Below are 25671 nucleotides of genomic sequence, written 5' to 3'. Positions count from 1 at the left end.
ATCTTTGACCAAGGAGTAAGAAAACAGCATTATAGATTTATTCTTTCATAAGCAACATCACTCTGTAGATATTTATGAATTTGTGGCTCACTATACAGTATGTAGTATAAATAATCTTCTTCTTTTTCAAAATGAATGAAGTTTGATTCTATTGCAGGTTTAGCTCCTATTCTGCACTAAATGGATATTGGGAGACAGAAACAAAGCTTTTAAAACAAAGGGAATCCAGGAATGTATTTCAGCTCAGCATCCAGGGAAATATAATCACTAAAGTCTGTAATATGATTATTTATGTTAACAGAGTGCTTGTATCTTTAACAGTTCCAAGCATATACATAAAGTCATTACATGGACTGAAAGAAATAATCTGACATATAAAATTAGATTGTTCCTTTCTGCCACAAGAAAAATGTTCTATTTTTTTGTGTCTGGTGCAAAACATTGTTACTCCTTTATGTAAATCTTTACAATTGCAAGGAAAAAATAGTTTTGATGACTTCTAAATACTGACCAGCAATGCACCATTTTACTATAGATTGTACTGCAACTGGGTTACAGAATAAACCCAGAAAGTTTACAACCCCATGCAGGATTGAGATTGTTTCAGCAGGAAAAACAAACCTTTGAGTATTCTAGAGAATACTTGGTCTTGCTTTAAAACAAATTACTACTTTAAAATAAAAAATCCTTTAGTTGAGTAGGATTTATTTTTCCAAGAAAGCTTAATCAATAAATAGAAAAATTAATTGCAGCTTATTAATTCAGTGTTGTGAACTTGTGGGTCTTTGAATAAATAAATGCCATCTCCCTCCCAGCACTGTTATAGGTAGCAAATTATATTGAATATCTGGAAGCACAGGATGGAAAGGAAGGCTTCTGTAACCCCAAACAGACAAGAGAAGTAGAAAACCCACATTTTCATGTGGTTCTAAAAAAGAATTTTTGACACTAAGGGGTCTATTTCTCCAACTGTATTATATTTCTCAAGTGGACATATGCTCTAGTTAGAAGAGAGCCAAATGTCTATTATAATATAGGGTCTTTCTGCATGATGGAAGAAAGCATGATTTTTTTTCCTTAATATTTTTACCATGACTTGGGTTCTCTCTTCATCATTAGTCCCTTACCAGGGATTTATTTCCTTAATAATATCTATTCTCATAATCAAACACAGAGTTGCCCCTTTGCTTACTTTAAAAAGCTTATCCTTTTATAAAATTAAATCATCGATATTGCTGGTTGCTTTCTTCACCAAACTAAGGTATCTGATTTCAGCAATTTCACTTTTTCCATTAGAATTAAAAAAGTGTCTTCAGCTGATCCATTACAACCTCTTTGACAGCTATAAAATTCATAGTAGCTCTCCATCCATGCCATAACAAGGACTGATTTTTGTTCCTTTTTTTTTTTTAACACATGCCTAAACTTAGGCCTCCCTAACAGTGATAGACAGGTTAAATATTCAGAATTACTATTTCATTCCATACAATTTACAGCACAATTGCATTCATCTAGTTTGAAAATAATCCTTTATCTTATTCTTGGAATATATATGTGTCAGCAAGTATAAGGTGTTTTTATTTGTATGCTGTGGGCATTTATTTGACAGGATTTAAGACTCTCAGTTTTCTCAAGGTAAGTCTCAAATCATTTTATGAAACTTGTGACTGCTACTGGTAGAAGTTAACTTCTTTTAGATTTGGTAAGCAGCTACCTAGTTTAATCTGAACTCAGTCATAAGGCTAAGGTGCGCTTTGAAATTCAAAGTTTGAAAAGGTAGCTTTGATTCTGCTTGTTTTTAGATTTTGCAACACACTGAGAGGTATTACCAGTGTGTCCACACCAAGTATAACAATTGAAATAGTTTTATTTCAGGTTACAACTTATATTTCAGATTTTATTTTGGGTTACAATTTCTCTCCTTCTGCTTCTCTCTTTCCTTCACAGCTTCTATAATCAATGTAGTCTGTGTAAGTCTCCATGATAAAAACTAAGGCATTTTATTTATTTTTTCCATGCAGCATTTGGGGTTTTTCTCTAATTCTTCTTAATCCTTTAATTACATAATTTAGACCAGCTATCAAAATGTAAGTTATCACCAGGAAAATATTATCATCAGACAACTGGTTTTATGCCATGTGTATCCAATTCTATTAGCCCCTCCATTAAACCTGTGCTGATTCAGTGAAGGTCAGATTTAAACATACATCCTTCTTTCATAGGAAATGTTTCATACATGAAGGAGGCCGTTTTTTTCTATATAAGACTCTGATAATAGCACTGTGGGAAACATGAGTGAGAGTGTGTTGACTTACACAATGCAACCCCAAAATCAGCCTTGCAGGATCACGGTAGAAGAAAGAATGAAGGCATTTGTGTTGAGGTCTGTGTCAATTTTCCCAAACTGAAGATTACCTCTGACAATAGCAGTTTCTAAGTAGCTCTTGTAAAAGCTAACATAAGCAGTTCCTATGTTGAACAAGACCCTCTGCAGACTTCAGTGACTTGTAAGTGGCTTCTACTTTTAAGTCCAAATCTACCAAAATTGATCTGTTCATGTTAGCATGTGGCCTGATTAGTCTAAAAAATATATCAAAATTTTGGTAATGCATGCATGGAAAAATGTGGTAATGGCAGTGAAATGATGAGGAAGATGAACCTTGGTTTACCACTGGTATTCTGAAAATGTAAATTTTGCTCTTTTTTTCTTAATGGATCCTTCAGCTATTTTTGGTTTTCTGGTCACTTTTGTACTACTTTCTACAATCTTTTTTTTTTTTTTTTTGCAACCTGATAATCCTACTTGAAGTTCTTTCAGAGTTTAGGAATTTCTGTGGTTGTCCAGATCTAATAAATTTATTTTTAAGATCATTTTGGCATTGGAATTGTTATAGGGTCTTTTGGGAAGGGGAAGACAGAGTGTAAAAGAATTTCCAGCCAAACTGTCAGTGTTACAGTCAAAATCTCTTGATAAATTTGCTTTTTTTCCTCTTTTTTTGTTTCTTCCACTAACAAGCTGAAAATAGTGGCAATTCATCACACTTAAGAACAAAAGGAATAATCTGTCCTCTTCTTTTCTGTTTCTCTATCAACTTTTATCAAATCAGGTCTCCTAGGATCCTTCCCACAAAAGAATAAAATCACTTATGCACTCTTCTTCTGCAGAGAAACTTGTTTAAATCAGGCAGTTGAGAATTTACGGCTCTGATCTGAGACCCAGCGTATGTGGCTGATTTTCTTGTAAACTCAAACAAACTTTGGATTCTCTGAAAGATCCCATATACCCCTTTATTGTATCACCAATACACCTAGTTATTTAGTGATTTCTATCAAATCACATAATCAGTTTTTACTTTCAATATGTTGCTTGATGTTCATGTTCTTGCTAGTATTTTATATTGACTACTAAAATTGATAATTTTATCAACAGATTTGAAAGATTATGAAAAGCCTGCTTAGGTGTTACTTGCCTTCAGTTTAAAGAAGATGGATTGGTCCTTCAACATCCATGTCCAATATTCTTCTTATTTATCTCTATTTAAAAAGTTAATATTTAGCTTCCCAGAAGTCGTGAGCTCATGCTCTACCTTGGTATCTATTTAACCAGTTCCATACCTTCTTACTTCCACATAAATTTTGAGCTCTACTCAGACTTTAATAATACTTTGCAAACATTTTTCCTTTTAAAAATGCATTATATGGGCTTTATTCACCCTGCAAAGGACTTCTGAGTTTCTTGTCTTGGCAGAGCTTTTCAATTGTACATTATAGCTGTGCTTGATAGCTTATATATTTTACAAGTAACTGTTTCCATTAAAATCTAAAGGAACTTTACCCTTCAGATCAAGATTAATGTAATTCCCTTTGTTTATATCTTAAATTATAACAATTAGAAAAATCATTCAAAACCATATGACTGCAATAATTCTAACACCAAAACTTATAAACCAGTGGACTTTCACTGTGCCTGTGTTTTATGTTCATATCTGTAGGGCACAGGCTGTTCTCTCCTTGAAGTGACAAAGGTGAATTCCTTTAAACTGTGCTCATTTCAAGTTTCCTATCCACAGGCTCCTGAATGCTTGCAAAGAGAATGACTTCTAAAGGTAATAGAGGTTCCACAAGCTGAACAATAGCTCAAATCTGTTTTGACATGAGTGAAGGGATTATGGTCTCAGCAAGCTTTTCCTTCTCATTCACTAGCTTGACCATTCCCAGCCTCAACTTTCTATTTGACCTTCGATGACGAGGCTCACTGGTTTGAGAGAGGCATCACCTGCTCTGGATTAACATGTGCACAATGACACTCATAAACATAATGTGGAGGAAAGCATAAAATTAATTGTTTTTTTCAGCATCCTCTTTTTCCTGTTCCAGGCACTTGTTCCTTCTGTCAGTCCACAAAGGAAGGAAAGTACATTTATCCCCACAAAGTAGGTAAGGGATTTTAATGCATGGCAGAACGTTCCAGAAAGAAGATTGCAGGCATGAGCACGTCTTCTCTGGAAATGACTACAAAAACTAAAATTTCTTGGTGCTATCTTATAATGTGTCAGCTATGTCTGTGCCTTATTAATGTCCTATTCTTACTTAGTTTCCACTAACATAAAATAACAAGACATTACATGCATCTAGACTATTCCCTCTACACAAAGGCACATGTACTAGCATATTTCATCTTAATATAGTCAAGCCTTCTGAGCAGTGGAAAAATTTTTTCCAGTAACCATGTCTACTGGAAATCACAGTTTCTTCTTTTGCCTGTCTCTTCACAATATCAGTCATTCCAGTTAGCAGAGGAGAAACTATATAAAATAAGGACAATCAAGAAAGCAAGACCTCAGTGTTGATTTAGAGCCTTAGAGGCACGTAGTGGCACAGTCTGAATGGGAGCCTTCCTGATTCTCTGGTTCAGCCACAAGGAATGACCATAAAATACACTTTAAAGATGCACTGAGGGATATAGAAAGGCTAACCAGAATTTGCTTACCTTTGGTTCTGGTCCTGTAATTGAAACTCCTCATTTTTGTTACAAGACCAACCAGTTAAATTCACAGTAAATGGATTAGTTGTGTAGTTTGTTTGGGTTAGTTTGGGTTTTTTTATAATTTTATGTTGTGTTCTCTATGTCATGACTCCTAAAAAAGTGGTCTCAGCACTGTTTTCTATCACATGTGCAATGTGCCACAACACATGGCTCATGGAAGAACAGTAACAAGCATTTAGTCCTTTTAAATAGAAGTCTGGCTGCCAAATGTGAGCCTTTGAGTGTTTCCTTTGCCGAGTCTTTCTGGGAGTCTAAGTTCACCCCCTTTGTGTCTAAGTTAATATGCAGTTATTAGAACTGCCTGGAAATTTTCAAATGGAAAATATGGCTGCACTTCCAGTTTTCATATCAAAACATAACAAAATGTAAAACTTTGGCTGCTTCTATGAAGTCCACTGCTCGTCAGGTCTGATTGCTAGAATGTATCTCCAAATATCCCCAGAGGAGGTGTAAGTGGGTGATGTATGTCTTAGGCATTTTCTCATTTTTACTCACAAAGGGAATGAAAACACTTTCCCCTCAGGAATTTCTGTTCACCAGACTTTATGGAACTGTGAGCCTTTGAAAGATAACTGCATTTTTTCTTTGTTGAACTCAGTTACTAATAATGCATAAACAAAGTATTTTTGGGAAACAAGCAGTCTCACTGCTGTATTATCTACACTGTATAGGGAATAATCACCAAATTATAGAGTCATTTGGTTGGGAAAGGATCTTAAAGATCATCTGGTTCCAGTCCCCTGCCATGGGCAAGGACACCTTCCACTAGACCAGGTTCCTCAAAGCCCCATCCAACCTGGCCTTGAACATTTCCAGGAATGAGGCATCCACAGCTTGTTCCAGTGTCTCAGCACTTTGAGCAAAGAATGGTGCCTCCAGCATTTTCTCTGATATTACAGCTTCATTATCTGCTGGTATCACACCTTCTTCTTTTCAGGAAGCAGCCTGCCCCCACCCTCCCTCTTCCAATCAGATATAAAGAAAAAGTATCCCCAACATAATTAAGAACTGGAGCCAGTTGCTCCAAGAGACTGTACAATCTCCAGCTCTGGAGGCTTCCAAACCCCAACTGGACAAAAAATCCTAAACACTCTGATCAGAGTTGTATGTTGAACCTGTTTGAGCAGAAGGTTGGACTCAATTACTTCACAGGATCTCTTTTGTGGGGTATTTTCACAGTCTACTCTTGGCAAATGGCTGGGATAACGGCATCTGCTATGAGTAAGAACATGAAGCTATTTAATGCACATGTTGGGCAGAGTAGGCCAAACTGGAAAACAACACATTGTACTAAATTGAAAGACAACTAAGAGTCCCTACATGATAATGTAAAAGAGAAAGATGTAAATAATGTGGAAATGAGTAACCAAAGAATTGCACAAGGACATTTTGAAATGAAGCGGGAGTCAGCATAAGAAAAAGTATGAAAGGAGCATGGCAAGTTGCAACATGTGAGTAGACAAGAAGTAGCAAAAACCTGTTTTGATACTGCTAGAAGTCATTGTGCTGGCATCACACTTCTTCTGTGGCCAGGCAGAGCAGTCTGGTCAGATGCCATAAGCTGGTTCTCTCTGATGAGGGGTACCAGAACAGATTACTGCAAGCAGAGCCCCACACCTGGCAGGATGCACGTGGGATCATGGGTGTCACCTCATGGGGTGCAGGGAGCATCAAGGGGTCCCACAAGGTAAGAGCACCCACAGCTCTTGAAGGATGAGGACAAAAGTAGGGGAGTTTGTAGCCCCAGGCAAGGCTAGGGGTACTTGTAAAGCACAAGTGCTGTTAGAGGGCAGGATGTGTTTGCACCACTGTGTGTGTGTTTGTGATTAAAACTACTTGGGATTAGTTATAGAGACATATTTTGAATTTTTTATGGATTTATTAACATTTTTGCTTTATCTGCGATATTAGCAATATTCAACCTGTGTGTGTAGCTCATTGATTGCTAGTTAATTATGCCATTAGTAAACTAATAAACCATTTCAGACTTGCTCTTGGTATAAAAAATTAATAGTCTGTGTCTGTGACACCTTCCAATATTGATGATTTTATTCTGTGATAATATTTTAATTGTCAAAATGTTCTTGGGATTTCTTTGGTAAGTCAGTAGTTAGCACAGGCCAAATTCATGTCCAGAAACATTTCTCTGTGTGATTTAACTCAGCAGTATGAAAGTAGGCAGTTACTTGCTACATGCACCTAGCATTATGTCCTAGTACTAACATCCGCATTTCAAAGGTACCAGATTTTATGGACCTACATCCTGTATACACTTATGAGTACGGTACTCTGTTGTGAGTTTGAGTTTTGGGTGTTTTCTAATGGGTTTGTTTGTTTGTTTGTTTGTTTGTTTGTTTGTTTGTTTGTTTTCTGCCTTTTTGTTTTAGTGAGCACAAGCCAACTGCGTCAAACATGGAGAACAATCTGACCTTGCAAATCTTCCTGGTTTTAACCCGGTTTTCTTAGAAAGTGCTTAAATTGGACAATCTTCTATCTATTTTGGAATAACTGCACAGGCACAAGGAAGCAATGGCAGAGCTGCAGCCTCACAGCATTCTGCCCTTTCTTAAACATTCTTAGAAACAAGCCCACCATTATCCCTCAAGGAACCTTGCTGCTTTGTTTCTCCTCCATGTTTTTAAGACACAATCCAGCCTTCAGCATAAAGTCAAATTGAGATTATTCCCTCACCCTCTCATGAGCATGTACATTTCTTTTGGTTGTAAGAGCAGATATATCAGATATATTCTTGAGCTGAAGATACTCAGTCTTGCATAACCACTGCTCTGCTCATTTATCTTAATATGGGAAAAAGGGAAGTGTTGTGTCAAAATCTGAATTCACAAAGCTCAGTCTCCAGATCACATGGCTTTTCAAACATCATTACACTTCTCATCTTTATATAGACTGCAGGAGGCTATGTTTTAGACCTGTCAACAGAGCCAAGAATCATAGCCAACACAAGAAAAGGTTTAAATTCCTGGCAGTACTGGATATTGCTGGAGCCAAAAGATTAAAGAAGAAACGGAAGATTAAGTAATGGACTTTTTGGAAAATAGAGATGAAAGTTTGGGTCAGGATAAAGGCACAAAAGTAAAATGAAACAAACCTTTAGGAAAGAAATTGCCCTGTTCATTATAAGGGGAACACATTTTTACACAGACAGGGTCTCCACAAGCCCTTATATCTAGTTTTTCTACCTTTCTTTTGAAGTTTTTCTCTTTCTTCTCTTTGGCCTTTTATTGTCTTACAGCACCATGTAAGTAAATGCTCAGAGTTACAGCTAATCCCCATTGAAAATATGGGAAGTCTCTAAGTGAACAAATCACTGAAAAAGAGAAGATTGGCTGAAGCAGAAGCATGACTATTATTTTAGTGTCACTGGTACATTTTATCATCTAGAACAGCAGTAAAGGAGATAATCTGACAAGATCTAGTACTTAAGAAATGGTATGCACTGGAAGAAAAAAATGTTTTGCACCAGGGACTATGGGAATATATATTAAATATGGAGAGCCAAACTAAGGGTCTGTACAGCATTAAGTTCCACACCCTTAACCCACTGAGACTTCTGGACAAACTGGCTAGTATCATTGGAAAGCAAAGAACATGAAGTAGACTGATATGCCAAAATAAGGAGAAAACTCTAGACAACTGTTTAATATTTGCTTTGCAATTCCATTGCTTTGCAATGTCAGTGAAATCAGAATGTAATAAAAGTCATGCAAAATAAACTGGATAATCTGTTTTTATATCATAGTTCACAAGTATTAAAGTCCAAATAGTTGTTAGCTTGTCATTTGCATCTGAAAAAAAGAATGAAACTCCAAAGCAAGATATGTGAAAAATTCAAGAACTGTTTTCTACTGAAAATTGGTTTGAGCTAACCTTTGTTTTTCCAGCCTCAAAAGAATTTACTTTTCAGATTTCATCCCTGAAATTTCCTCCTTTTTCTTCTAAAATGTCTTTGTAATTCTGAATGTATATGCTTTTAGTTCCAGCAGATATTTCTCTAAAAGCTTCAGCGAGTATGGCTTATGTGTCTTTGGTGGGACATAGTTATCTTGTTACATTTTTTAAATTTATTTTTAAAATGACAGGTTGCATACTTATACTGATAGATCAGTGAAATTATTTCCCTCTTTTTCTTATCAACTTTCCCATCAAAACAGGATAAATGTTCCTGGAATTAAATCCGTCTGGGAAATAGTTCTTGTGGTGAATGGACCATAAAATCTAATTCCGCTCTGGGGCTAAAAAATGTCTGAATTTTTCTTTTAATGTAATTTTTTTAAAAATGCACCAGAAGAAATTTCATCAATAAAGCACAGTTTCCATTTTAACAATATCATTTTGGAAGGATGACTGCTGAGAGGAAAAAATCCAGACTATTTCCTTATAGATTCAATTTATTAATGTAGAATGCTATTAGCAGCTATTTCACTGCATCAGAAAAATCCATAGAGATCTTGTAGAATGCATGGATATCATCAAATCTGATTCCTCCACAAGAAAAAGAAATTCATTAGGAGCATTTTGTTGAACACCTTGCAAAATTGTGAAGTCTCCAGAGAGTAATTTAAAAGTTTATGCATTGTTTTAATTTTTGCATTCTTGAAGGAGTATTTTTAATAACAAGGAATGACCAGTTTTGATTTCATAATCTAAATATAACAGAGACAGCAGTTGTGGCTATGTCAAAATATTAGTCAGTCAAAAGTCTTTCATTTTTACAGGATTCTGTTTATGTATAAAACATCTATTCATGTAAAAAGAATTCTGTATCTGGTTCTGCAAGACTGATTGATCTGTGTAGCACTAAAAACAGAGGAAAGGCTCTAGCTGCTTTATATGTGTAGGAACATCACTCATTTCAATCACTGCATTGTCACCTTTAAAGACAAGTTTGTTATCCTTTCACTTTTATTGTTAAAATTACTGGCATCAGGGGGAAAAAAAAGCATTTTATAGTAACTGCTCTCTAGAATGAGTAATTACTCTGAAGTTCACCTTTAGACTAATTTTTAAAATGTTTTCTGCATGAAGAATTTTGTATTCTTGTTATACATTATATCATAGCTTTTGGCACTGACAGCTCAAAAATACAGATTACAAAGAAGTTGGATAAGATCCTAATACAACCTATATAATTCTCTTTTCATTCCTCACTCACTTTTTAAGATCATAGGAATAGAGAAATAACCCTAAGTAATGGTAAGCTCTTAGAACAAAGGCATGTAACGAACTCAAACATCACAACATGTGCCATAATCTTTTATAATATTATACATAAACTGCTTCACTTTTAACTGTAGGCAGTAGTTAGAGGTGTTTATTGACAATGCAAGGTCAAATTAACCCAGTTTTCTTTCCTACATTTAAAAAAAAAATGGATTGATCATCAATATTTCCAAGTAAGGAATATATTATTTAATTTATTTTTCTCTACATGAATTGTGCTGTCCATAAAGATTTTATATCTAGCTATAATTTTTGTCTGCCTGCCTCCAATAACAGCAAATGAAGTCCATGTAGGTGAGTCAAAGAATAAAAAGTTAGTAACGTGGATAAAACCTGAGCATCACCATAAAAATGATACATAAGCACCTATGTGACTCTCCACAGGTAGAGACTTACAGTCAGAATTCCAATTACAGAGATCCCTTTAGGGATCTGAAAGTAAAGGAATTAAATTTTCTTTATGTCTCTCCTTTCTTTCCTTGGCAAGCACTCTCATTGACAGAAGACAGCTCCTTCTTAAGGCAAATTATGTAACAGCAGCTGGCAATGTATGATTCACACAGTCTGGGGTCTTGCAGTGATTGTGAGAGGTTTCTTCTACAGGAACAGAATGATGCATTTTGCAGAGGGTATAAAGGCACAGGGTCCTTATTAGGCTCATCATTGTTGGCACACAGTATCATCATATTAATACAAACTGATCTTCCCCTCTTTATCTTCTCCATAGCCTACTGTGAAATATTACTGATGGTCTTTTAAGAACAGAACACATCAAAAATACTGAAAGTACATAAAGAGTAATAAAATTATTGAAGAAATTAAAAAAAATTGAAGTCTACATGTACAAAAATAAAGACTACACATTTGATGCAAAAGATTGATTATTTTTTACTAATTATTAAGATGATAAATCAATAAATTTATAAATAAATTTATAAATCCCATTGCTGGGATTTATAAAAGGGAGATTGTTGTAAACAATAGTTTTTCTATGACACATCAGACCTAAATAAGGATATTTTATGAAGAATTAAGAAAAAGTGTTTCTAATTGAATTTTACTGTCAGTGTCATTTTTGCACATGGGATATTTTTTTCATCATAAACTGCAGAAACTAAGCCTTTTTGATATGATATATTTTTCTAAAAAGGCAGTTATTTTTCCACATCTGTAGCTGACTTGGAAGGCCAGAAACTGTTGGAGTAACTTTAGAAATATTTTGGAGTGTTTCCTTAAAACTATTTTTTAAAATTAGATTCTAACATGAATCCTGTCAAATACATAGTATCAAAAGATAAAAGTAGAAGTACACAAGTAGAAGAGCTTACCTTGACTCTAAGTTTCTTATCTGAAGTCGAGTGGATTTGGAGTGAGGTACCTGTGCCTTTGGAAACTTTGGCTATTATATAAACTTTATGCACAAGAGAATAGGAAGGAATATAAAGGATTGAAAAGGCTTAATGTGAAATTATAAATATACATTAGTAAATTAGAATTATAACATTCGAGTAGGCAAACTAAGGCAAAATTTATGGACAAATCATCATCTCATTGACTACAGCATTTCTTCTCTTGCATGGAATACCTATTCACAAGCCATGATCACAAAAATCTACATGAACTATCTAAATAAAAGTGACTTAAAAGATTGTTGTCAAACACATAAATAATGTACTAATGCTGGGAAACAGCAGATTAGTCACATTTATTTTGAAAACTGAAGGAAAAGCAGTGTGAATCATTTGCTGATCTCTGTTTCTGGGGAACAGTGAATCCACTTGACTACCACAGGGTGGCATTGTCAAAGAAGCATTCCTTAACATCTAATTTATGGCTTAAGTCAAACTTAAGTCAAAATTCCTCCTGTTCCTGAGAGAATAAGAATGGTAAATTTCAGATAATGTACAACTTTTATAAATCATGATAATCCTTGTCTTTAATGAGTGGTATTGACTAAGATGGAAAGTTAAGGCATAACTATTCTCAGTGCCTTGCCAGACACCCAATCTTAAGTGTGAGCAGCAGGCAGAAATCCAAGTTTATTAATGTGTACTTGAACAATTAAAATGTTATAGGGCTCTAGTAGTGACCTAACTGAATCAAATTCAAGTCTATTCCTTACCTTCTAGCCCTTTTGGTCTCTTTGTCGCTATCAAAATGAATGAAAGTACCCTGTTATCTTACTTGCATTAGCATTAGCTTTGTTTTAAGAATCACTGAATAAATGTTTCCATCCTACAGCTGTCTGAATTTTTAAGCATTTTGTGAAAACTGAGTTGCAAATCTAGCTTCATTTTTTTTTTGTATTCGAAAGTTAATTTTATGCCCTCTTATTTGACACATGAATCTTTGCAGTTGGATTACTCTTCTGCATTCTAACCAGGGGGATCCCAAAGGGATATACATGAAAAAAATATTTCTAGAAACTGAAAAAGAAAGGGCTTTTTATTTTTCTGTTCAGCAAAATTATGGTTTGATATCAACATGAAATAAAGCAAGAGTCCTTTTAAGAAAACATGTACTACTATTTGCTGACATTTTGTCAAGTACATAGTATCTTGAGGAAATCAGAAAAAAAATCCACAAACATTTTGAGAGAAAGCACTGTACGTATAAAAACCAGCATTAGACAATCAGAAACCTAGTTTTCATGATGGAAAACATACTATAGAGAAGTAGAGGATGGCTGTCAATATCCTCATAGCAGAAAGGTCACTTTACAATTGCAATAGCATCACTTATCTTCTTTTTGTCTGAAGCTGTCAGCATAAGATAAATGCTTACTTCCACCCTAATCACAACATGAGTTTTATCCTGAGATGACATGTTTGCCAAAAATAATTATTTAAGCTTTACCTATGCAAAGACAGTGAAAAAATTACTTGGTTTAAGATGACTTAAACAATGACAAAACCTTAATAGAAGCAGCAATTTAAGACCAGAATGTGTGTAATTTTCTTTAATTTATTATATTTCCAGTCTAAGGGAGGCTGAATCACGCCTCTGAATGAAGTTAGGCAAATACACAAGCTAGAAGTACTAGTTCTATTCCCATGCCACAGAGTGGCAGAATTTCAGTGAAGTATAATAGGAATATTAGTTCTAGATGCAAGTGCCATTTTCTAAGTCAAAATGATGGATCTCTCTTGAGTCATGAAGACAAATGACAATATTTGAAACAGGAAAGGGATGCAACACACGCTTTTGTGAAATGTGCTCTCAGACTCCAGGTCTTTGCAAAACTGCAATCCAGGATAGATCATTATGTATGGCATCTGTGCATTTTCCACGTCCCTGGAAAAATTAAAGACACAAATTAAATTACTTTTCCTTTTTTTTCTTCATGGCCAAATGGGAGCCCAGAATAAATCCCACCATTCTTTTTAATGTACTGGGCTGTCTCCAAAATTATGAGAACCTAGAAGGCCTTTGTGAAGCCTCAGGCTGATATGTCTGAATGGTTTCTATTGATGGAGCTGGCAGGTATCTTAGCTGCATGATATGCAGAATGTTTTCCAAAACAAACTTGTAAGTCTTCAGAATGCAAGACCCTTCTGATGCATTCACAACTTAGCAATGCAGTTATCCTACTCCTTCTCCCAAAACAGATGAGGATATATGCTTAATTCTCTCCTTCCCATCAGCACATGATGCCCATCCACTTTATAAGAAAGCAGAGCATCACTATGATTAATGTTTGTTTTGGAAGACAAACACCTTAATAAGGAATCTGCCACCTCTGCCTTATTTCTCTTAGCTTTTGTTGCTGAACATGACCTCATCAGGTACAGACTAACCTTTGTTCAGTTCAGGTCAAGTGTCTGGCCTAATTCCCTCCTAATTTCTTTCCCACCATCAGCATGCTAAACTTTTGCATGTGTCTGGTGTTGAAGAGTATGGATTTTCCTGATAGGGAAACAGAAGTGCTGAAAAAAAAAATGTCTAAAAAATCTCATCAAATATTGAAGACTCCAGAAGAAAAGTAAGATTGTATATTCTCACCAAATTCAAATACAAACAAATCTTATAGAATATGGCAGTGGGGTTGTCACTGAAGGAAATTGCAATAAAATTTAAATGTGTTCTGGAAACAACAGTTTTGTCTGTAGCAGCATTTCAGTTTAAAGCATTCCCCTCTGTTTCTGTAAAACTGTTGAAATTATCCATTACTGACTGTCTAAGGCTGTACCTCATATTGAGTATTGTTTCTTTTAAAAGGGTATTATTTTGGCTGTCCATGTTACAGTGAACAGTTATTGTGAAAAAAGTATCCACGCTACTAAAAATTAGAAAATTATTTTTTATGAATTCCATACCTCTCATCCAACTGGATATCTGTTTGCACCTTAAGGCAAAAAGATCTGTCAGCCTTTGGCAACATGGGTATATTTTCTTCATATAGGGTCCCTCCACATACTACTTCTACAAAATAAAATAAACTTTTACAAAATAACAGGTTATATTAATCCTGAGGCAGAGAGGAACTGTTACTTTCTACAAAAGAGAATAGTAAGTGTCATTTGACAGGAAACCATGAGACTTTGAACTTCCATTTCTCTTTCTCCTGGGTCAGCTGATATCTCGTTCATGCAGGTGAGATATGTAGATTTCACTGTTCAATTAAAAATATTCACAGCTAGATGCTGTTATAGTTTCCTGGGTTTTGTACAGTATATTGTTAACTAGTATCTTGCTAGGGGGTTCTTAGCATTTGGAGTAAAAATAGAATGCTCATATTTATATGTGAACCTTTATAGCAGTACTGAAAAATTACCTTGTTTCAGCCATCTTCTTTTTTGCTTTCTCTCTGTATTGTTTCTCTGTCTTTGTTTGGACTCTGAAATATGGAGAAGACTTCTTCCAGAAGAAACGACAATGTCACTTAAAATAAGTTGCTGAAAAATTGATTAAAAATGTGAAGGCTTTCCTGGTCAATTTCTATTACTGTCAGAAATCTTCAAATTTTTCTATTGTTCTCTCTTGACAGAGTAATTCTTTCTAAGCTTTTAATTATGAGAAATATCTGCTAATATTAGAAACACAAAAGTGCAGATAAATATTATCTTTTCTTCAAACAGAATCTCCTGATTATATCTACATTTCCAAGGCCTGTTTTAACTACCAACATAATAAGCAAACTTTTAGTATACTACATCTCCCTTACCATTTTGAGAACTCTGCTATTGACATTTAGGTTTTTTTTTTTCCTAGACTTCAATTGAAATACCTGTAATAACAACTCTCTGGAGCAATTCAAAGCAGGTTTCACCCATCTGACAAGGTATTTAAATTTCAGACTGTATATTAGTTCACAAAGAAAACTTATATGCTCTTTTAGGGCTCAGAAGACAATAATTGCTCCACGTTGGTTTACATTTTTATTCCTGGTGGGAGATTGTCTCGTTAATGCAAATGGGTAGAGAAACCTCCAAATCTATAATAAGAGTTAGAACTTTCTATTCAGAAAGCTTTCTATTGAGGAAATCCTATGCAGTATTCAAACTCCCTTTTCACTCTCTTTTTTCTATGATGAAGAAAACCACTAAAAAGATATAAAAAATGTGTTGCATGGGAAAGAAGTTATACATCCTCCATTTGACTTATTTTACTTTTCTGTCCATTTAATGTGGGAGTCAAGAATGCATTTGCTTCTAATTCTTTCTGAAAAGAAGAGAGAGAAAGATGTTAAAACCATCAACAGGACTATGCATAGAGGTTGAAAAATACATCTGTTTGAAAGAGTAGGATGCATAAGAAAAATCTTTGATTTTTTGGTTTGTTTCAAACATCCACTCCACCCCCCACCCCCATTTTCAATTTAGATAGTCATAGGTTTTGCTTTTAAATCTTAAAAAAGTTAAGTTTCATATTTTATTTCAGTGAGTTGCAAAATTTAGTACGGAAGTCAAGTATCTCAGATGTAATCACAATTATTTATAAACAACTCTCAGTGGGAATTGAATAGCAGAGAATTCAAATCAATGGTTTTTCGTTTTGGTTTGGGTTTTTTTCTCCTCTCGTTTCTCTTTCTGGCTTGTGGAAATTCCTCAGTGCTCTGTCTCCACTGAAAGGAAGAAAAGAACTCAGAGATATGGTAAACTTCCTAATGTGGACAAGCTGGTGGAAGAGGCTGTGTGACAGGTGGAGAGGACAAAATCCACCCATTTTGTTACTGAATCTTTCAGGGCATAACCTGACACAAATCAGTGTCTGAGTTAAAGACAGTCGCCTCCAAAAGAGCTTTTAGAACATAACCAGAAAATAAATATCAGAATATCTCATTAGAGGGAAACCACCTGCTCTTGGGGGAAATGTAATTTCCTCCAGTTTTTTTCTATACCCTTGATGACTGCTGGAGGCTGATAAATCTGGATCTATGCACAAAATGCAGGGAAACTAAAGCAGACATGGAAATGTATCCAATTCCTCACCAGTGCAAGCTATGGCCTTCTTGCAGCCATCTATTACCACTAGTTCAATCTAATTTGCTACTCACCATGACCCTTGAAGAAGGTTTGGGAGGTTAGGTTTTCTTCCTTTCCTAGGTGTGTGTTGCTCAGACTAGCTATTATAGCTATTATAGATTTCTATTTCTTCCTTCAATGCCAAGTATGGAAACTCATGTGTTTTTCTGACAAAATTTTAAATTCTAAATCCTGGTGATATGAAGACAGGTAAGATTTCACTTTTAAATTTTTTACATGAATAATAAAAACATAATTTCAATGATATTTTATTATAAAATTAGCTCTTCCATTTTATAAAGAAGAAATAGCATAGTTGTTTCAAACAATAAAAATATTGATTCTTTGATCTTTTGGTGCACATAGGTTCTTTACTCACAGGCACAAATCAGTAATTCTCCAATGTTAACTTTCTAATCTAGCTAGCACTCAAACCCAAGAACTGTAAATACTGTATTTCATAATCTGTCTGTAGTTGGCCACAGCTGAAGTAAGCTGATGCCTGTTCTTTAGAAGATTTTAGAAGATGAGCAACACATTAACATGTAAGATACACTGTACTTAGAGCTGTTACTTAAAAATCTGGCATAAATGCTAATATCGATGCTGCTGCACATTGTCTAGCAGTCCTTATATCTGAGGTATGATGCACTATCATCTCCATCAGCCATAAAATCACTCACACGGACAGTTGTTCCTTGATTTGTTTTAGCTGAGGGATTGCCTAATGCAGCAGGTAGTTTCTCAAGAAGAAGTGACTGTGTCTGCATTAGAAAGAATTTAAAAATAAATAGAAACAACAATTACCAGTCCAGTGGATGTGTGCATACAGAAAGAATAAAGATTTTAATACAGAAAATAATGTATTGTATTTTGAAAATCCATTATTTTCTGGTGTGCTGATGATGTAATCAAACATTTCTGCTATTTCAAAAAACAAATTAAATGCTCTAGAAAATACAGATTACTGAAAACTGTGCTTGTAGTATGTTCAACTCCTTAATGTAAAACAATGCGCAAAAATGTCCCACTGTACTTTCTCACATATGACAGTATCTTGCCAGCTTGCTGACACAGTAAAAACAAAGAATCTTTGTTTCCAATTTCAAACACATTGATCTACTATGAAGAGACTAAAAGTGCGAAGAAAATAAGTTGGTTAAGAAACAATTATTGTGCTCTTCTTTTGTAATAGGCAGAATAACCTTTACAGCATCCTATGATTCATTAGTGAATATGTCAAGAACCTGTAAATAACACTTGAAGCTTGTGCTTTTTTTCTCTTAATTAAACTAACAGTGAAACTCTTATCTCTTGAGGCATATGTTGCTGCCCTGAATATTTTAAGCAATATTTTATTCCTTGCAGTTATTTTCACTCTAAACATGAAGGTGAATTAAACAAGTAATAATATTCTGTTCAAACTCAAAATTACCAGATTAAACATCTTTAATATAGCCAATATGCTTGACCTACACCCAAGGTCAAGGGTTTATAGGGCATAGGTTATTTTATATTAATGGACAGACATAGTCCCAAACTACAGTGGTTTAGTAACTCCAGTTATGCAGCAAAATATGCTTTTTTCTCCTTTTTAAAATAATGAAGCTGCAGTTAAATTTTGATCTAAATTTCAGCACCTTTTTTCCCCTAAAGAGAGATTTATATGACTCTTAATGATTTAAGAGTAGTTCTATTAACTGCTCTTTGTGTGACTAATTATCATTCATCATACAAGCATGACTATTGGCATACAGGATTCCTCTCCCATTCCTCCATTTACTTCCACCTTCCATTCTTAATTCCAGCAGGTTCTCCATTATTTTTGGACCAGGTATTTAAAAATTCCAATATTCCAGCATTTAGTCTATGCACAGGGTGTGAAGGGAAGCTAACTAAAATAATCTCCCTTGTCCTTACAAACAGAGAATTAACTGGATTACCTATTCTTTTCTTTTAACTGGTTTGAAAATTCCAACCAGAGAACTTTGAGTGTGATCAAAACCTTATTTGAGGAAATTGTAAGACATCAAATGTGCATCAAGTCATTTGGATCGAGTCCTTGGTATGTGATAATCTTTTTCTCAGTAACAAACTCAGTTATGACTGTCTCCAAACCTTAAACTTGAACTAGTGATTACTTTGCTAAAGGGTATCATCATAATCCTTCATGTGCCCCTTCTGTACACAGATAATTTCATTTTTGCCATGAGAAAGCAAGGAGCTATTTTAAATCCCATTGCTTCCTGCAATGGCCACTGCCTGCTCCAGGGTGGTCAAGAAACAGCCAAATTAGTGAAAAATTTTCCTGAGCTCTACTTAAAAACTTAATGTCTTTTGTATCCCCTCAGCTGCAAGCAAAAGATACCATTTCTTTGTTCAAACATGCCCTCATATAATCATAACAGTAGCAAGATATTTTCCTAAAGAAAATAAAAGAATATGCTAAAGAAGCTAGCAAGTTATTCACCTTTGCCTTTCTTTTCAACTTCTATCATGTATTAATTACTCTTTTTATCATGGAAAGTCAATAGAATGTGAGAGAAGTTTAAAAATACTTAGTTTGAATTCAGACAAACAGCTACCATGAACACATAATAATAAACTCAGACAAAAGCAAAACAGTAAAATAAAAGACCTACAAGTGTCCATAATGTGAAAAGTCTTTTGAAACTTTTCATAAAATGGGAAGAATTATATGACAAACATTGTTTAAATCTTTTTAAGAATGTGAAGTGCTGGACCAGGTGTCCCAGAGAAGCTGTAGATGTCCTATAACCCTAGCAATGTTCAAGAAAAAGTTTGTAGTGGCCTTGAGCAACCTGGTCTAGTGAAAGGTGTCCCTGCCCAGGGCAAAGGGATTGAAACTAGGTGATCTTTATCATCCCTTTCAACCAAAGACATTCTGTGATTCTATGAGAAAAATAACTGTATTGCAGCCAAAACCACGACAGTAAGGTATGAACAACTATAGGCAAAAGGCAACCTAGAAAGCACAGCCCCATTTTCATAAATATAGGTGTTGCTGAAGTATCCCATGGTCCAAACAAACTTTAGAAGCCCAAGATGAATACCAAGAAACACCCTGAAATAACCTCCACCCAAACTCAGAAATAAAAGTCCTTCTTCACCAGTAAGCTCCTAGCTTTTTCTAAGTTATTTATGAAAAGGGTACCATCTACATGCTTATATGCTACAAGACTGGAAATTAACTTTCATAGGACTGACTTTTCCTCTTTCTATGTCTATGTAGTACAAGCATAAGAAAGTTGATCTGAAATATTTTCAGTTTGAACCACATTGTTACTCGATCTACCTCTTATCATCAGTAGACTTGCACAAGTTTATGGGCATCAGTAACAAAAATTATTATACAAATTTGTTTAATAATTTACACAAGTAAAATATAATTGTATTTATACTCTGATTTTAAGTGACTTAAATGAACCCCATTGTTTTTATGTTGTCTTCTTCTTGGAACATTCAATCTATTTTACATGTAAAATTTTATTTAGGTTTTTAAACTCTGTAATTCATTAACCTTGTGTATTTTGTCTCTCAAATCACACTCATTGAAGCTGTCTTCTTTTTTCCTATTTTTAATACTGACATCAGTGAATAACAGCAGTCCAAAAACATCACAAGTGAATTTGCATCTCTTTCAATCTATATATAGAATGTGAGGTACAATATTATACGGAACATTGCTGTCTCAGAGATGGGATCTGTGACACATTCCCTGCAGTCATTAGCCTTCTTGTGACAGATGTTAAACAGTGGTAAGATCTTGGAGCAACAGAAAAGCTTTGGATGCTTCTGAAACCCTGTTTATCCTGCAGTAAGCAAGCATTCAACCTTTGCTGATGATACTGACCCCCTGCCGGGTAAAGATGACGCTCATTGTTTTTCGGGAAATGTTTAGGCTTCTCTTTAACACTGAGACATTGTCTCATGCTGTTCCTCTTCTGCCTGGCTGATCTTGAGCCTGGGATAATTGGTGGAGAGGTCATAGACTTGCAGATGAAAATAAAATGCCTATCTCTATGGTCCTAGATAAGCACTATTTGATGGCAAAGGAGTTCCTAAACTGATGTATTACGTGGTACACCCAAACAAGTATTGCCCTTACCATATCATTAGATAGGGCAGTACAGCAGAGGAGGGGAAGAACGAGCTGTAAAACATTTAAAGAACTTTTACCTGTTGAAAGCAGCATTATATCTAGCAATGACCATATTTTGTCTCTAGACACCTACATCTATCAAGGACAAGACAGGTTATAGGACAAGGATTCATAAGAAAATGAAGCAAGTGAAGCAAATCTAATTAATAGTAATAGGATATTAAATCTGTGACTCCTTGTATCCATCTAAAGGTGGTAGCCAATTGCATTGTGTAGTTTGGCCTATACAACTTTTCTAAATCTGCAGTGCAATTTTATAATGTGAATTAGGTATCAAATACATTACCTGAGGTAACAAATGTTGCAGGATTTCTTGAGAAAAAGGAAGTAGAGACAGAGAGAATGTGCAGATTACAATTTCATGTTCCTCATTTCCTTAAATTACAGAAGTCAAACGAACTATTTCTCATGGTTTAGCCATAAGAAGTTTATGATACCTACAAGACAGATCTACAAGCCACTATTATCTGTAACATGTTGCAAATCATGAATAAAATAAGCATCTTTAAAAGAGAGTAGTGGTTTTTTTCCCTGGTTGCAATATTCTAGTAGCCAAAAATGGTTATCAGTTGAGTATTAATGAATGCTGCTAACAATATAGCTTGAAAGACATAACACATAATACTAAAAGCAAATGGGATGGTTGTAGTTATATGTAATTGTCTGTTTCTGGCAAATTAGAAAGCAAGAGAAAAAACTTAGCTTTTCAAACCGAAAAATAAGATGAATGCATCTTTCACTAAAAATAGTGAATTAATTTATACAAGAGTTTTGTTTGTTTTTTTGCAGACTTGGAGATGGCTTATTTTCTTTCTTCATTTCGAGAAAGCAAGAACTTCTTAAAAGTAATCTAGTAAAAAACAGTGTATTTTGTTATGACTCAGAAGAAAATGTAGACCATGTTAGTGTCTTTGGCATAAACTCATGGCACTGCTTTCAATTTATTTCTATGTCTGAAATGGTGAGAGACTTGTTTGTCATTTCTCTGATGACAGGCAAGCACTCAAACCTGAATGCACAGAGCAGTGGTGCAGTCTCCAGGAGGTTTAAAGACACGACTGGATAAATCTCTGAGTAACTATACCTGATCCTGTTTTTAGTAAGAGCTAAGACAGGATGACCTCCTGAGATTCCTTCCAAGCTTGAGCTACTCTGTGATTGCACAGGTCTTGGAATGTGTCTGAATCTCTACCATGATATGCTTTGCTATCTGTGGCAGCTGACAATTGTTAGTCTTATATACTGTCTAAAGAAGTTGTAAAAGGAATGTCCCTGTCCTCATATCCAGGCTGCTTCTGCTTCATGTGGGGTCATAGAAGAAAAGGTAGCAATAACTTTTTATTTGTCATTATAAAGGACATGGAAGAGAGCATCACCTGCTAGAACTAGGAGTTAAATCCCAGTTAAAGCAGTAAGAGCATAGAAACTCTGTCCTCAGTCACTGACTGCTGAAACTCACTAGAGTCCTACTTGTGGGAGCCCAGGGCGTTGCCCTGGCCTCTTTGGGGGTCTCAAAACCCCCCTGGCAAGGGTCTCAAAGACCTCTGAGTGAGACCCTGGTGTCACAGGTGCTGAATTCTAACCCCTGGGGGAAGTTGTCAGCACAGGAGAATGGAAACAAGCTACCAAAATTAATGAAGTGTAAATTAGATTGTTAGAACATAGATAAATAGGGTTTTTTGAATGTTTATGATAAGGGACACGTGGCCAAGATGGAGAATTTGGGGGGTGGACACCTTTTCCTCCTTCTTCTCCATGTCATGCATGTTGGGTGACACGTTGGCACTCTTGGATTGGATGGGGTCAGGGCTGGACCATTTAATAAAATTGTATTGTATTGGGAAAATTTTGTAAACATGTAATACGTAGTACAAACTATATTAGATAAGCCCTGTCTTCACCAGGCAGATTCCACCATGGATGCCAGGCTGAGCAGACCGCTGCTGGCCAGGCAAAATGTCCCTGAGAAAAGAAATAATAAACAATCCTTGGAAAAAGAGAAAACTGTCTCCGGCAGTCTCTCTTTGGCTGCTTCGGAGAAAACCAGGGTTTGAACCACCTTCGTGTCCCTCTGGGGTGATCTCGGGGCAAGGGAGAAACCCCAGACTGGGACACTACTCTTCTACTTCTTTCCAAATTAAATACATGCCTCAAAAACCCATACTCAGTGTAACTTTGATTTGAATCTTGACTCCTCATACTATTAAAGGAACTTTGTTTATATATTTGTTCCATCTCAGGTTGTGACAACCTTCTGAGTGCTCTCCCAGCTGCCACTCAAAAATCCACAGGATTGTGTCGAGGTGCTGTTTTTGATTTACAGTGTAAAACCAAAGGTTCCCTTATGACATGAATACAGACAGTGTGTTTCAAAGAGCAACGGTTTTGTGTGGCAAGCATCTTAATTTACTTAGTCATAAATGTTCAATTTCTGATGACTGAGAGGCCCAGGATGTTATGCACCTATCTACAGAAGAACTGTCAATCAGGCTAAAGATTTTGCAGTCTGACAATCTAAGTAAGAGCAAATAACATGACTTCTCAGTAAATACAGCTCATTGGTATCAAGAAGAAAATGTAATATTTAAATTAACCAAGAAACTAAAAGGAAATAAGAATTTCTCATTCCAGAAAATCTCTTGAGGTCTGAGGAACATTCTCTGTAAATCCTAGAATATGTTTTCTAAACAAAAATATTAGAGTCATAATATTTTATAAAATTAATCTTATTCATAAACAGGACAGGAAAAAATGTTTTCAACAGAAATTGTATTACTTGTGTTACAATAAGAAAATTTTTCATCATGTATCAAAAATAGTATATTTACTATATAAAATTAAATACAAACAGTAAATATAAAATGCATTTATTCCATTTGTCATCAGTTCACATAGTTTGGATCTTATTTTCCCTTTAAACTGCATAAATTATTACAATATATTGTTTTATTTTCTGCTTGGAAGATTATGGAAGATATTGTCATCAAAGAAGAAAGATAATATTAGCTGAATGAATCATAATTGCCTGCAGCACTCTAAGCAGATGCAATTTGATGTCAAAAAATGTATCCACATTTCAAAATAAGTATTTCATATTTTGTTCCACAAAATGATCACCAGCCTTTGAACAAACTAGGTAGACATTTATAATTTTATTATTTTTTTATTTTGTATTTAAAATAGACAGTGTTTCTAACAAAACCCATATTTTTCTACTAGGTAAGGGTAAAAAATCTCAAAGCAAAGGTCCATCATTTGCACTTTAGATCAGCATGAGATCTCACCTCTTGTTTCTTTCTAACCCTTCCTTCCACCTAAGAAAGAGAGTTTCATTCTTCAGGTGGTTCTAGCCTATTTTTTCACAGTTCCTTAGGTGTCTTACCTTTCTATATTGCTAAGGACCTTCAATTTTTCCACCTTACAGCCTGCAAGCTCTGTGCCTCTTCACTCGATCTGCTGTGACAATGTTTTCCCCAAATTTTTCTCATGCTGTTGTTTTGCTGCTATTATTCCCATGGCCTTGCTCCCACAAGCTCAGTGGTGGTGTGACTTTAGCTACTTTTGGAAACAGCTGCCATTGGTGTAAGAAAGACCCTTCTTTACCATTGTACCTGCTGCCCAAGACAAGCCCTGGTTGTGCTGGTGGGGACAATAATATGCATCCAGAAAGGTCAGCAGCCAGGCAGCGTGCAGTTCCTGCCCTGATGTCACCAGCAACTGAGGCACCACAACCAGGAGCAACCAGCTGGGAGCTTGAGCAATTCCTGATGGAAACTGTAGTTATTGAAGGTAAAGTATTACGGGAAAAACAGCCATCTGCATCAGAGAAAACATGCAGGCAGGTGTGTGTCTAGGAATTGCTGTCTTTAAGAAGAAAGGGTTTTCCCTTTCCTCTCTTACTGCTCTCTCTCTCTCTCCCCCCTTGTTTCTCCCTTCTTTGTTATTTTTTCTTCATGCCCCAAAGTAGCATCTGTCACCAATAAAATGGCTGTTTGTCATCAGCTGCAGACTGCTGTATTAATTTTTTTTTTTATTTGAACCTGTCCCAACACTCTTTTCACAACACTGTTTACCTTTGGAGCAGGTGCTCTAGCTAACTTCTCTGACAGCTTTGCTCCTATGTTGTAAAAACATCAAAACCATCTTTTACTATGTCTGAATGTGATGTTGTTAATTTTCCTTATAGAACCACATGATGCTGTGTTTTGGATTTTGAGCAATTATGTGGGGCTTAGCTGCCTACAGGGTTAGGCCACAACATTGATAAGAGTTTTAGGTGGTCACCATATTATTATACTTTAAAGTAAGTCCTGACCTACAGATTTATAACTGTAATTATTTCAATGAGAAAATTGAGAAGGAACTAGGGCATGAATATTTTCAGATACTAAATATATGTACCTATGTAAATATGTAAATATATACAAATAAATAAATGTGCATATATATTATTTTTATATATATATATACATATACACACACATTTATATATAAGATAGAAAGATTAAACTCAAAAATAATTAAAGAAAAACACATCCACTAGAACTATTAGGCAAAAAAAAAAAAAAAAAAAAAAAAAAAAAAAAAAAATCATTCCTGTGGTATTAGCACAATATTAGAAGAGTTGACAGTAAACTCGTATTATCTATGAAGTAATTATACATAATATAGTCACAGTATTTCAACTTTCATTGAAAAATTATCCAGGAAAAATACTCTTCTTCCAAAAAGTATCA

This window comes from Erithacus rubecula (genome assembly GCF_903797595.1).
Source record: "Erithacus rubecula genome assembly, chromosome: 3".
NCBI lineage: Eukaryota > Metazoa > Chordata > Aves > Passeriformes > Muscicapidae > Erithacus > Erithacus rubecula.
This window is presented reverse-complemented; position numbering follows the sequence as displayed.